General features: G+C 51.1%; 1 protein-coding gene across 2 annotated transcripts in view; it reads left to right on the top strand.

Annotated features, from left to right (window-relative positions):
- Zbtb7c (zinc finger and BTB domain containing 7C) overlaps positions 1-15,008 on the top strand; it is a 323,330-nt gene that overhangs the window by 57,999 nt on the left and 250,323 nt on the right. For both annotated transcript variants that reach the window (XM_046428418.2, XM_046428420.2), the window contains exon 2: positions 4,798-5,021. The gene's annotated coding sequence lies outside the window, so the exon portion shown is untranslated. The remainder of the gene's footprint in view (positions 1-4,797; positions 5,022-15,008) is intronic.

The raw sequence follows: 15,008 nt of genomic DNA, 5'->3' as shown, positions 1-15,008 counted from the left end.
CAGGCACCTTGTCTGAGGTCACACAGCCAACTAGTTACAGACAGGAAACAGCGATTCTGGATGCAGCACTCTTTGGGTGACACTGGATTGTATTGTTGACACTGGATTGTATTGTTGCTAAATTGGAATAAATTCAGCCTTAAGCTTACACTGGAGGATGCAATGAATGAACATCTATTAAAAAATACATACTTACATATATATACTTATATATACATACATACATATATATACACATACATAAATGTGTGTGTGTGTGTGTGTGTATCTCCAAGCAGTGTGGAAGTGTGTCCAGAGATGCTTGAAAGCACCCCCTCCCCTCGGGGCCCTCCCCACCCCCTCCCCAGGGGTAGCCACTTAACAGTGCTGTCTCCCATGGCTCCTTAATTTTCCTGCCAGCCACTGGGTCGTGGAGGATCCATGCCACAGCAAGGCTATTTTTAACAAGCATCCCAGGCTTCGGGGGGTTGAGGAGAGGGGAAGAAAAAATATTCCATTTGTGTATTTTTAATCCGTGCACATTTGGGCAGGCAGTGGCTTTCCTGTCCCCGCTGCCAGGGTTGTGGGCAATTGATGAGACTCGGGTGCTGGGTAATCCTTTCTCTTCCCCTAACGAGGCTGGAGGGCCGAGGGTTCAGGCCGGTTTCCGGCTGCTGGCGGCCCCAGCTGGCTGCCTCCTGATCCCGCCGCCCCCAGCCCTCTCCCTGGCCGCCTGGAGGAGATCCTGGCTGGGTCTCCGAGGGCAGAGGAGGCCTGGGAACCCGACTCTTGGGGCCAACCTCATATTTAGAAATGTCTCCTGCCAGACGCTGGCGCCAGTCCCACTTGGGCCCTGGGCAGGGGCTGCCGTCAATCGGGCAGAGTCGGAGTGGGCACCAGCCACTTGGAAGGTAAACACGATCCCTTGTGCCAAGGAGCTGGCGGCAGAGCGGTGCTCAGGGCACGGAGGGAGCCTGTGTCCAGGACAGGTGGGCGGAGGAAGGGGGAGGAAAGGTGACAGGAGGTGTGGCCTGGGAAAGAAGGTGGTGGCAGAGGAGGCCCAGCTCCCTGCCCCACCAGCCCCTGCTCAGGTTCTTGGCCTCCTCCCCAGGTGCCCCAGACTCTGCCCCTGCCTCTAAAGGAGGCCCGTGGCCCCTCCATGGGCCAGACAGTGCCCCAATCCGGCCCTTTCCTTTTCGATTTGTGAGTTCCCACCCGTGGGACAAGAGAGAGGCCACTGCTGCAGGGCCCGCTCCACCTCTCCCCTTTCTGAGCAGCCTCTGAGATCACATCCATCTGTGGAAGGTGGCCAAGGGTGACGTCATCCCGAAGGGTCTTTCAACACCGCCATCACACAGCTCCCCGCCTGGCTCACCTGCTTTCTTCTCCAAGACAGTGTGCGGTGATGGATGAACCAGAACCACGGAGCCAGGCTTTAAATCGTCGCCCTTCTAGGTGACAAATGCCATGCCTTAGCCCTGTGAAAACTCTTTTCTTTTAAAACAATTCCTTTAAGGAAGGCGTCGTGGTGGTTCATTGGCTCATGCCTCAGATCTTTCCTGAACAACTGTGCTCATCAGCTCTACAGTGTCCCAGGAGACCCTGCTGGAGATGGGTGGGGGCTCCACCTCTCTACTGGTCGGCCTCGGGAACCCAAGTGGCTTGCTCACCAAAGTCAACTATCTGGAGTGGAGGAGGCTCCCTTCCTGTAGCCAGATAGCAGAGAAAACCGAAATGCGGCATCAAGACAGGCCTGCAGATTGGTACCAAGGCAGTGCATGTCCTCAAACCCCTGGCGATACCTCCTCGCCCGCCCATCCTCCCCTCCTCTCCCCACATCAGGGCAGAAGAGCTCCCAGAAGTGGTCATGAAGATTGAACAGAACTGAGCACAATGGCTCATGCCTGTAATCCTAGTGGCTCCAGAGGCTGAGGCAGGAGGATCTCGAGTTCAAAGCCAGCCTCAGCAAAAGCGAGGTGCTAAGCAACTCAGTGAGACCCGTCTCTAAATAAAATTCAAAATAGGGCTGGGGATGTGACTCAGTGGTTGAGTGCCCCTGTTCAATCCCTGGCACCAAAAAAAAGAAAAAAAAAAAAAAGACTCTCCCTTTCCCTTTGTGCTGGGGATTGAGCCCAGAAAGCAACCACTCTGTCACTGAGCCAGTCCCCAGCCCCGAGCAAGTATTTCCTTTGTATCTTCTGGGAGCCGCGAGAATGAAGTGAAGGGATGATGGACAAATAAACAAGCGAATAGACAAAGGTACAAAAGGAAACGGAATCTCTGCTCCAAGGGAACTTAAAGTTTAGATGAAAGAGGATGTGCATGTGGGACCGCGTGGCACAGGTGGCACAGAGTGGTGAAGGGGCTCCTGGGGATGGGCCAACCCCTCCTCTTTACAGGAAAGAGCCCACCTGCCAGGAGGAGTGGTGTCGCCCCAATGCCATCCACAGAGGACCTAGGTCAGAGGATTCGAGATCCGGAAACGAATGCAAGGCTGCCCTGAGTGTCCCTCGTCCTTGGGAAAATTGCCTTTTCATATGGTTGGGAGTGGACCGTGCAATTTTTCTTCGAGAGCTAATTGTTTGGCTGACAGCACAGATAATTAGGACTGAGAATCCCGGAGTGAGGGCGACAGCACCATCTGCTGTGAATATGTTTCAGCCCCACCTCATAGGAGAGCCCGGAAGTGCTGTGGTGCACCTCCCCTGCAGAGATGTGTGCACCTGGGCCCAGCACCAGGTGACCCTGTAGCTGGGGGGCTGGGATGGGGCCTGGCTTCTTAGGGGTGCACTTTCTCCTTCCCCACAGCATCCACTGCCCGTCGCAGGACTCACTAAGAGGTCCAAGGACTCTGGGCAGCCTGGGGCACAGCACTGACACCCCAGGGCTGATTTCCTGTCACTCACTGGGGCCTCCTGTGTTGAGGCTCTGGCCTCTGATGACTGGATTGGACCTTTGGGTCTGCACTGAGCTACAGGGCTGTGCTCTGAGCTATAGTTCAATCCCTACTGATGCCACAATAGGGTGCAACATCTGCTAGCTGGGTGCGATGGTGCATGCCTATAATCCCAGCGGCTCAGGAGGCTGATGCAGGAGGACTGTGAGTTTATAGCCAGCCTCAGCAATTTAGTAAGGCCCTAAGCAATATCGTGAGACCCCATCTCAAAATAGAAAAATAAAAAGGGCTGGATGGTTCCGTGGTTAAGTGGCCGGGATTTAATCCTGGTACCTAATTAATACTAATAATACCTGCCTTGCTTTTCAAAGGGGCTTGTAAGTCCCCGTGTTGCTTTGCACAAAAGGGCCTCAGAGACTGAGCCGTGGAGGCTGAGCAGCCCAGGAGGCTCAAGGTCAGCATGGCCTCCCCAGGAATCTGTGGCTCTTTGTCACAGCCCATTTCCTCTCTGCCGGACCCGCTCCCGTTGACCAGGTGCCTCCACATTCCTGTCTTCCGTGTTAATCACTAAGTTTGCTGGACGCTTTTTTCCTGAGGCCTCATATCAGGGAAGAAGCCAAAGGCCCAACTGTCCTCCCCCTACTCCCCATAGCAGGGTGAACTGGCCGCTGTTCCCAGCCCCTCCTCACTCCCATCCACCTGCTAGCCCCTGGGGTGACTTGGCAGGGAGAAGTCCCCCTCACACCGGAAGCTTGCTGTAAGGAGTGAGTGACAACTGGGAGTCGGAAATCCTGGTCTTGACTCTGACACCAGCTCAGACCCTCAGCAAGCTTCTCAATCTCTCTGTGCTTCTGTCTCCTCATCTTTGAAACACCCCTTCACAGAGCCACAGGAAGCCCAGGGTACACTATGGTGTACAAGATCCTGGAAGAGTGAAGGCCATTGTGTAAGGGGCATGTAAGACATTGCCATCTTTCAAAATCGCCACGTGGGCCAGAAGGAAGACTGTCCCTCCCTTCCTCTGCTGCCCTCACCCTGCTGCGGTGCTTCCCCTGGCCTGCAGGAGCTCCCAGGGTTGGTGTGGAGCTCAGGTCACCTGGGGCAGTGGGAGCCTGGAGGCCAGGCCTGGTTAGAGGTGCAGGGCTGTGACAGGCAGGGACCCAGTACCCAAAGGCAGCCTGAGGCAGGATGGCTGCAGTCGGAGGTCCTCTGGCCCCTCCTGGCCAAGTGTGAGCCATGATCTTGACCCTGAAGTGTAGGGATTCAGTAGAGCCAGGTGTTACCACAGGGGTCTGCGTGTCCTCTCTAGAGCCCTATTTATGACCTCCCTGTCCACCTTGAGTCCCTACCCCTCACCCCAGGAGCTCTGCATCCCTCCCTGTCTCTCGCTTTGAGAAGGTTTTGGAAAGTGGTTCATCGTCTACCACAGGTGGACGGCTCTCCTGCAGCCTCCCAGGCCACAGCACTTCAAAGCCTTGCCTCAGGGTCCTGGCGAGAAGAGTAGAGGAACGTTCCATCTCTTGAGTGCAAAGGGCGTCTGTTTTCTTCTCCTTGCTGGGGTAATGGTACAGCTCACAGGATCTTTTAGTCTGAGCTAAACTCTGAATGAGGGCTAGGATTTGCTTGCGTGATTGGAAGATGGGTCTTTTAGACAGAATGAAACATGCAGAGATAAGAAAATAGGAATGGAGTGTGTGTGTGTGTGTGTGTGTGTGTGTGTGTGTGTGTGTGTGTGTAGGCCTGGAGCAGGACATGATCACCAGATCACTAAAGACCCAGGATGACAGAGTTGTGTAGTCACCAGGCACTGATGTAATAATAAAGAACAATACAGGGATGGCTTAAAGATTTGAGGCCAGTTCACAACGGGGACATGCATCTCTGGTCCTGGTTGGTGACAGGGGCGTCTCTTCTCTCTGCAGATCCCCTCTGAAGCAGCTGGGAACTCAGAAGGCTCCCCATCCTGGAGGAGAGTTTCAGCCAGAGAGGGAGAAGGGATGGCGTGCAGCCCACCCAGGGTTTGAGGTGGAGCGAAATCCACAGCCTGTTGGACCTGGAGCCTCCGAGTGGGGGGCTGCACCACTGGGGTGACTCAAGAAGAATCGGTGCTACGGGCCCCAGCGACATGTACATGGTGTAATGACAGGTAATGAACCTGAAGCTCGTCTATCCTTTATGAATGATATGGCAGGTAGGAGAATATATCAGCCTGCAGGAGACACCAAGTGTCAACCCCCGGGAAGATAACTATGCAAACAAAGCTCAGGAAGGCCTGATAAGAGGATGGATGGATGCTTTATAGTTATCAGTTTTTGCCCACGTGCTTGCCAGAGCCATGCACCGGAAGATTTAGCATCAGCGGGGTTCACTTCCTTGCCTTGTGGGAAGGCTTGGTGCCTCTGTGGATGTAGCAGGTCTTATTTGAGGAACTCAGAGTTACAAATCAGGAAGTCGTGACCTCTGTCACTCCTGTGGGAGGCAGGGAATTTATGCCGGTGGGGAATCTGTGATTTAGGAGGGTGGACCTGGACACCTCACTTGTTGGGAGGTCTTCAGGTTCGGTTCAGACGCCTTGAGTAACAGAGGGTAACGGTTCAGTGTTCCTTAGGAAAAGAAGAAACGAAGGCTGTGGCTCCCCTTCCCTCCCAGGGTACCAGGACAAATGGAAGATGGCCCAGGGTGGTCAGGGAGGTCATTAATAGGGGTCTGGAGAGGACACACAGTCTGTCTGGCAGTTGATCCAGGGACTTGGTCAAGGCAGGAAGCATCAAGAGATCCCTAGAGCCAAGTGGGCAGGGATTTGAGACTGGACAGAGGGGACCTCTAAGGCTGGAGACCCGAAGGCGAGCTCGGATCTGATATCAGAGCCTGTTCCTCTGCCTGTCTGGTCTTCCCTGTGCGTGCTGTGCCGTGCTGGGTACCACTCTGGCAATTTCCACTGCAGGGGAAATGGCAGCTGAGACGGAAGCAAAAATAGCTTGGAGCCTTGGGAAACTGAGCAGGGAAAGGGGAGAAGGGCCAAGGGCCTGAAGTGGGAGGCCCCAGAGGGTGTGGCGAATTCCATTCCAGTGCAGGCCAGTGTCAGGGTCCTCAGGGTCAGAGCCCAGGGCTGGGGAGGGGCAGAGCAGCAGGACTTCTGGGTGGCCTTGTTCTAAATCAGGCAGAAAGAGTAGGTTGAAGGGATCCAGAAAGCTGAGCCCAGCTCTAGGGAAATGGGCCAGCCACAGGCACCAGCAGGCCCAGGACTTGACTCCGGTCTTAAGTGATAAAACAGAAGGGGAACTGAGCTGGTGGTCCCTGGGGGTCTTAGCTGGGAGCAGGCAACGACACAAGTGCCTGGGGCTAACTAGGACCTGGGGTGTATCCCCCCAGACCCCAGCTGTTAGCTAGGCAGGTGGTCTGCACATGTAAAGTTTGGCTGGGGGCTAGCACGAAGGCCTTGTGGTGGGAGGTGGTGGAGAACAGGGTGGAGGTAGCAAAGGTCCAGCCCTGTGGGCTGGGCGAGGACTCCCATCACATGCATGGCCCTGGGGAGGAAGGGCAGTGTGCCTCCTGACCTGGGCCAGACAGAGCAGAGGCCATACTCTGCCAGACGTTCTCAACTGATTTTGCTAGTATTTACCAATTACCTATGTGTATTGGGCACCACACCTGGTGCCAGAAAAGCAGTGAATGAGACGCAGCCTAGTCTCTGGAGAGGGCGTGTGTGGCAGAGAAAAGCCCAAAGCCAGGTCCAGGGCTCTGGGAGCCACAGGCCCTTGTCTTCAAAATAGGGACCACCCTGTCTCACGCCTAGGCTGGTAAGGAGAATTAAATAAAATAAAACATGCAGCGCACTGAGCCCAGCAGCTGGCACCACCATCAGTGGTCAGTATATTTCGTTGACTTCCATTGTTTTGCTCTGGGCAGAGCTCAAGGTTGCTGGGCTGCGAACAGGGGAGGCTGGGAGAAATTCATTCTGACTCATTTGGTGACTGACAGCCTTTGAGGCCTGGTGATCAGAACTCCTCTGGCCACAGAAAATGTGGTTTAGAGTGAACCCTACATTCAGGATAGGTGACTGCATATTTGGGGGCTGTGCCAGTTGCTGAGCTGAAGTAAGACAGGACGCAGGAGGGGCAGACCCAGGAATTTGGTAAAGTGTGGAGAGGAGAGAACATCCTTAGAATGCTTGGAGAGTCTTGACTCCTGCTTCCAACACAGTTCCAGGTCTAGGGGCAGGGTGGGGGTATGCAGCAGCCCAGGCAAGACCAGGGATCCCGAGTGCAAGTGGCTCAGTAGTGATGGAGGGTGGACCGCAGTCATAAGGCCCACCACTCATTTTAAGTTTGCTAGTAGGTGCATTGAAAATAAGCAAGTGATATTCATTTTAAGAATGTATTAATTTAGCTCAGTATGTCCAAAATATTACCACTTGAACATACAATCAATGTAAAAATTATGAAGGAAATATTTTGTAGTTTTTTTGTATAAATTCTTTGAAGTCCAGGGTGTGTTTTATGCTTATAGCACATCTTGGTTGGGACTAGCCACATTTCAAGTGTGCAGTAGCCACATGTGGCTAATGGCTACTGGGTTGTTTAACACAAGGTCTAGAATCTAGAATCTCTTGCCAAGGAGCACCCAGGGTGGATCCTGAGCTAAACAACAGGATTTACTCTTAACATTCCCTTCTTATGAAAGGCCTACAATGAATCCCCAGAGAAATTCACTCGAACAATAAATTCTATCTTGGTGGCTCTAGAAGGTGATGTGCATCCTCAGGAGCCAGCCCTGGCTCCAGGATGGGGCCACTCATGAGTTCTGGGACCTGACTTCATGCTTTCTTCAAGTCCCCTGAGCCTCAGAAGCTTCATTGAAATTGGAGCTAATAATTTCTATCTTGCTGGGCAACTCTGAGGACTGAAACAATAGTGAGTAAGTTTCTCTGTGACACTCCATGTCAAGAAACGATTCCTTTTATTTTCCCAAATCGAATGAAAACAAGTCTGAGTTTCCTCACTGGCTGAGTTTGGCAAAAGTTTCCTCACAGGCATTTCTGCAGCTCTGTCTCCACCCTTCCGGTGCCTGGGAACTGTGGGGGCTTGGCGGGGCAGGAAAAACGGGGAGTGTTGAGGGAGGCTGGACCTTGGCCCACGCTGGTGAATGAAGCCGCTGTGGCCCGTCCTTAGGCTGGCTGTGGGTCATCTGAAGGAGGCAGGCCCCTGCATCCGGCTTGTGTTCCAACACCAGCTCTGCCATAGGGGATGCCAGGTCCCAGGCCACCCTCTCTAGGGAGTCAACATGGCCAAGGTGGGTTCCGGTGGGCTGAAGGTTGCCAACCACTCTGGGACCCAAGTCATCCCAGCTGTCCTGGGGTCCAACCTAGGGGTCCTCCCCTGAAAACTGGGTATCCTTCAGCCCTCTCTCCCCAGCCTCCAGCAGCAGCCTTCAAAACAAAGGCCCATCTCCACCTTATCTATCTTTTTATGGCCATAAAAATACAGATAACTCCCCCTTAGGAGAAGAGAGCCCTAATCTCAGCAGAACGCAGTGATTTTTCCTCACTTAACCTAGTATCTTCCCCATATAGCTTAAGCGAGGTGTACTCTCCTCAAGGTCAAGTTCCCCATGCCCAGCCCATCTGAAAAATGTGTTAAGTAATCTCTGTCCTCTGTGGTTTTCCTGAGACTCTCATGAGCTACGACATATGGAAGTCCACTATAAAGTTATCACATGTTGTTGAGACTCCTGATTCCCTAGGAGCTGGGTGGAAGCTGCTGTGGGGTTCTGAAGCGCCCCCTCTCCATCTCACCACAGTTGTGCACAGTTGTGCACAGTTGTGCACTGTGACTCAGGGACTTGCTCCCACCAGGTTCTCCACCCTAGGGTGCGCTCCTCTGATTTAGCGGTTCTCCTCCGGGACAAGGGAGGAACTTGTCTGTTCATGGTAGGGATGGGAGACCCTGACGTCTTTATTTTCCCTCAGTCTGTGGGCTGGAGTCTCTAACCAGGCTCCCACACAGATTATCATGGATGTTCATAATCCATCCATCCTGCAGAACCAAGGAAGCCCCACAGGCCCTCCCCAGCCCCTGGAGTGGGTCTGGTGAGGACTTCTGTGCTCAGAAAGGAGGGATCCTGGCTGATCCCACATCCTCCTACCTTACCTGGTGTTGGGGAACAGGATCAGAAGGTGCAGGTGGGAGACACGGAGAACTGGGTGTTCTAGCTGTGCTAGAATTGGGGCACAGGCTTTGAAACAAATGAAACCCAGTTCTGACCCCAGGGTTTCAAGGTTAGGGCCACATTGGATTGTGTGCAGGGGGTGTTGGGCCTTGACGCTTGCTGCAGTGGTATTTGAGTCATTCTAGAAGACCTACCCCCTGAAGGGTAGGCCCCCACCCCCTCTGCAGCTGTCTCCTGTTCCCCACCACCTCTCCCAGGCCCTGAGCTGTTAAGGGTGTCACGGATCCTAAGAGTCCTCCAAACCAGTGTCATTGTGACCTAACATCTCTTTTATAAGCTAATCTATGACATATTTGGGGACCAGTTTGTGTGTGGGGGACCTACATAATCAGGAGCATTTAGATAGGGCAGTAGTTGTGGCTTTTTCTTAGTTTGCTGTGTGACCCTGTGCAGATCTCTTAACTTCCCTGGGCCTTAACTGTTCCCCTCCGTTCAATGGTCATGAGAAAGTGCCCCCTCTGATTTTGCTGCATGCATTCTGAGAGCCAGAGGCACAAAGGCCCTTGGTGGCCCAGGATTTGCCAGCATTATTGCAGAACCCTTTCCTGGCCAAGTCTAGCACCGTGCGCTCTGCTCTGCAAAATTAGTGTGTGTATTGCTTCCTAGGGGCCTACGGGGAGAAGCTCCTCATATATCACCTTAAATTTTGCAGCAGGGAGAAGCAGAAAGCCACATTGCCCTTGACTGACAACCTTCATACATGTATTTAACAATTTTAATTTTTCATGATTCTTCTGATAAAAATAGTGCCCGACTAAAAACAAATACATTTGTATTTTCCGTCTCCTTAATTAGTTTCTAATTTGGGGGTTCTTATTAGCTTAAAATCATCTCACTGAAATGGTCTTAGGATGATTAAAAAAAAAAAAAGAAAAGAAAACGTGAAAAACCACAATCAATTCCTGAGAGATCTTCCTATTTAATTATGCTGATTGGTGCACTAGAGACCCCGGGCAACATGAACCTCTCAGAATAAGCTTGATTTGTGCAATTTGGTTTTAAAAAATTTTGGATGCATATTTATCATGATCAACTCTGTGTTTTCTCCTTGAGATCTTGACTTGTTTCCTGAGATGTGGGAGGAGGAACCCACAGGCTATTGAAACCCTGGGCCTTTAGTTTAGTTCATGGACTCCTTGGCAGGGCCTGGACTGAATGGGGAACTGAGGTTCCCAGCTTGTCTGGTAATTTAAAATTTCTTTTCTTAAAGAAAAAGGAAAGAAGAAAGAAAGATAAAAGAATACCCAGAGGTAGGCTAGGAAAGCGTGGGCTGACGGAATTGTAGCATGGGGTGGTAGGAGAATGGTCCATGAAATCATAGAAAAATGGGCCAATCCTGGGTTAGAGATCCACCCAGAACAAAATTCCAGAATGCACTACGATTTTGGAGATATTAGAAAAACTCAAGTTTGTCAAAAGGATTTGTCTGTCACCCTCACGCCCATGGACCATTCATCAGCTTGGCTGAAAGTTGGGTACCCAGATGCAGTGGGAAGGGGAGGATGCAGCTCTACCTGAGGCCTGCTCTCATCATGAAGCTAAACCTGTCCTGAGCAGGCTGTGGATCTCACTACCACTTACACAGAGGCCAGAGGAACACGAGAAACCCCACCACAGTGGCTGTCCCCAAGTCCAGACCAAGGCAAGTGTCTCGGGGCAATGACCTCATCTCTCCAGCATAAATGATGCGAATGGAAGTAGAGTTGAGGGGAATTGTTACAGATTAATAAGGAGACACCAGCCAAATGCAGTCTGTGGGACTTGTTTGAATCCAGATTCAAGGTGACCTAAAGCAGAAAGATGTGTTTGAGAGAACCCGGGAGATGAGACACAGGGTAGGGGTTAGGCAGTGGGCAATTGGTGCTAGCTTTTCAGGTTGTGTGATATTGTGGCAGTGTTTAGGATCACATGAGAGGATGTCTTAGATTTTCTACAAGAGATTTTAGGAAAAAGAGGAATCGATGAAGCAAAAGTTTTATCTGTGGAATATTGAGCCCGTTGAAGCTGGTTGGTGACTAGTGATGGGTACATGGGGATTTATTATGGCCTTCTATTTTGTGTGTATAAAAAATAGTGAAGAAGAAGAAATGTCCCTGCTAGCTGTTTGACCTTGAAATTTCACCTTTGAAGCTCTGCTCCTCTGGCTTAAGTTTCCTAGTCCAGTAATATGTAGCTTCTCCTGGGAGCACAGATGACCCTTGAGGAAAGGGACAGTGGGCAGAAGAGATCCCTAGGACACAATAATGTGGGGTCACATGGGGAAGTGCCCCAGGATAAGGTAAGTTTGGAGAAGGTTGTGTTTAAGCCAAAGAGACTTCTTCAGAGCCTTCAGAGTTTCTGGTACTGTGCATTGTGGAAGAGAGTAGGTGACAGCAATGAAGTATCCCCAAACTGTTGATCTGTCATGTGCTTTGGAGGAAATAGAAACCTCCAGCCCCTGCAAGGAAAGTCAGATTAGGTCAGAGCCTGATCCAGAGCCGTTTCCGGTTACTAACTGTTGCGCAACCACTCGCACATTCTGAGCCTCAGTTTCCCCATCTGTAAGATGAGCTTCATATCACCTGCCACCGACCTCACTAATGTGTACAGTGGAGAGCCCAAGACCAAAGGACGTGTGTGACAATCATGTGGTGCCATTTTCCAAAAGTCAGTCCACAAATATTTGCTTGCTGCTTGTGCTCATGTCCCTGTGTACAGAGTACAGTTCATCGTTACCCAGCTGGTGACTGTTAGTGGGTGTCACACACTCAGAAGTCACAAAAGTGGAAAGACAAGTTCTCTGCCCTTTGAGGGCTCGTGATGGAGTTGGAGAAACATAAGAATAATCAATCACTGAGGGGACCATCAAAGCCACCCAGCTCTGGGGAAGATAAGCCATGGAAGTTTCAAAGGAAAGGGGGATTGCTTTTGGCTACGGTGGTCTGGGAAGGTCACCTGAGCGAGGTGGCTTGGTAGCCAGGGGAGGATGTAGGTGGATAGAGGTCACTCAGTTGGAATATTGCCCTTACCCCTGTTCCTGCATATCCACATTCTGCAGGGGAACACATAAACCTTGTTTAGGTTAAGATATCATCTGACTTGGGGACATAGATCCTCCCTGTCCTGAGCAGGGGCCGATGCTCCCCCTGCCCAGTCCTCCCAGCCACTCCTATCGCCTCCTCTGTTCCATCCAGAGCCAGAGAAGCTGGGATTGCTCATCCCTCTCCCTCACTCCTGTCCTCTCTTCAAGTCAAGGAGGTAAAGCAGCATGATGTGGCTCTGACAGCCAAGCCCCTGTCATCATGGAGTCACTTCCCAGGGCAGTGTGAGAAGACGACCCGAGTGAGAAAGGTTAGGACAGGTGGGCGCAGTGGCTGCGGTAGAGGTGAAGGTCTGTGCGACACCAGAGGCCGGCTGGGCTTCCTAGGTGCAGAGAGGTGGCGGGGCAGTGACTCCCCAGCTGGACATAATGGAGTTATTCGGGATGTGAACAGCAGTTAAGACCACTTGCCACCCCAAAGTCCTCTAATTTGCACAGAGCAAATGAAAGAAAAAGGCCCTTGTGAAGGACAGCATTGTGGCAGATACTCACAAGGTGTGTCCAGTGCCTGAGTGCCCCACCCCAAGCCATTCCAGGATTTAAAGACATGCCAAACACATGGCCTGTCCTCAGGAGTCCTGGGTGGACAGGGCTTAGCCCATGAAACGGGAGCTATTGTTAGTATTGATATTTTGGGAAAGGACCTTCTCAGTTCCTGGCCCCACCGTGGACTTGTATGGCAACCTCAGAGACTCAGCTTTGAGTTCTGGCTCTGCCATTTGGGACAGGTGACAGTTTTCCTGGACTTCCATGTCCTCAAGTGTAAGTGGAGTGGCTGTTCTCCCTCCTGGGATTGTGGTGAGGACAAAATGAGATGAGGTAGAGAGAACTTTTGATCCCAGGGACCTCTGGAGCTTCAGTTTTTACCTCTTCCACTAAGAAGAAATGAAGTGTGGGACAAGTTGCCCTGGGCCTCAGTTTCTTTGGCTATGAAATGGAAATATTTAAATTGTCTGCCTTACCAACACCAGTGAACCATGGAGAGAGGGCTTCATGGGCAGCGTTTGCACAAACCCTTCAAGGTGTGGGAAGAGTTAGTCAAACACTAAAAGCACTTATTGTGTTCATAGGCAACCCACTGACATAAGCCACACCCAGAAGATAAAGTTTCAGAGTGGCAAGATGCGTCTGGGCCCATCATGGTCCAGGTGGGAGGAATGTCGGTACCTACTTTCCTGGCTCCCTACAGCCCCCGCAGTGTGGCAAGGCCAGGAAGAGCTGACCTCGCTCTGCCACTCAAACTGTCTTGTGTGCCCCTGAGCAGGACCCATAGCCACCTGCTCAGACTCAGCCCTGAAGGTGAAAGTTACTGGTAACATTGCAGGAGGGGTCCAGCAGAATGTTTGGGAAAACCTTCCTGAGTTGGAAGCAGCCATCAGCCCGTGCTCTTGGAACTGGAGATTTAATAATGCTTGTTAATTGATTAATGTGCAGCCTGCCATTTCATCTGCCTTTTGGGGAGAGAGTGACCATCCTATTTATATTAGAGAGCTGCTCTTCCAGAAGCCTACCTGAGCCTCTGCCGAGTTTATCAGTTGGAGGATATATCTTCCCCAGCCCTGGTGGAAAACAGGTGGCCGCCTGGGCTGAGACCAGACATCCATTTACCCACTTATTCTAATTAGTTTTGTAACTCAGCACTCACTCCGGGCTTTGATTTACAGTTAATGGTTCATCTTAAAATGAACAGTTGTCTGGAATATTCCATGGGTCAATGGCTGACTTTTAGGAAGTGGTGGTATTGACATGGCAGCCACGTAATGAGTCCTGCAGCACCAAATCTATTTTTAGATTTTTTTTTGTTACTATTCTTTTACTTCTCCTCTTACTGGCCATAAAGAATCCCCCACTGATGTGTGATCCTTTTAAAGCACAGGGCTGTGAGTTTGGAGAAAGGAGTCCTCAGCCCAGCTTGCCATCATCTCACTGGGCAGAGCAAACAAAAAAGTCACATGGCCCTTCTAGGCTTCAGGTTCCTGTGGGGTGGATGGGACAGGGTTGAGAGGGGAGTTCCTCCCTGAGACTCTGACTCAAGACACCGTGTGTTCCAGCCCAGTGGTGTATGATGGGCATGCAGTGAATTAGGTCTTTGCTCAGTTTACCAAAGTAACTGCTTCATACAAGAAAAAGATTAATAAGTATTTAACTGAGAGAAAGAGGGAACTTGAGTGCCTCTACTCTCCCCCAAAGATCAGCACTATCAATGATTTAGAGAGTTCCTAAATCCACACCAACATCCATATCCACATCCATATCCACAACCACTCCCATGTCCATATCCACATCCATATCCATATCCACAGCCACATCCACACCCACATCCATATCCACAGCCATTCCCATACCCATGTCCATATCCACATCCACATCCAAACCCATATCCATATCTACATTCACATCCGTATCCATATCCACACCGACTGTTTAATATAGGTATATTTTTCCAGACCCATATTCACCAATATTCCATATTCACATCCATATCCACAACCACACCCATATCCATATCCACATTCACATCCATATCCACAGCCACATCCACACCCACATCCATATCCACAGCCATACCCATATCCATATCTACATCCACATCCATATCCACCCCAACATCCACATTCATATCCACAGCCACACCCACATCCATATTCACATCCATATCCATATCCACAGCCACATCCACACCCACATTCATATCCACATCCACATCCATATCCACATCCATATCCACAGCTACACCCACACCCACATCCACACCCACATCCCCATCCATATCCTGTCTACACATCTCTATAGATAGCTGTTTAATATAGGTATATTCCAGATCCA

This window comes from Marmota monax, unplaced genomic scaffold (genome assembly GCF_021218885.2).
Source record: "Marmota monax isolate L192 unplaced genomic scaffold, Marmota_monax_Labrador192_F-V1.1 WCK01_AAM20220418_F8-fsc00031, whole genome shotgun sequence".
Taxonomy (NCBI): domain Eukaryota; kingdom Metazoa; phylum Chordata; class Mammalia; order Rodentia; family Sciuridae; genus Marmota; species Marmota monax.
This window is presented reverse-complemented; position numbering and strand designations above follow the sequence as displayed.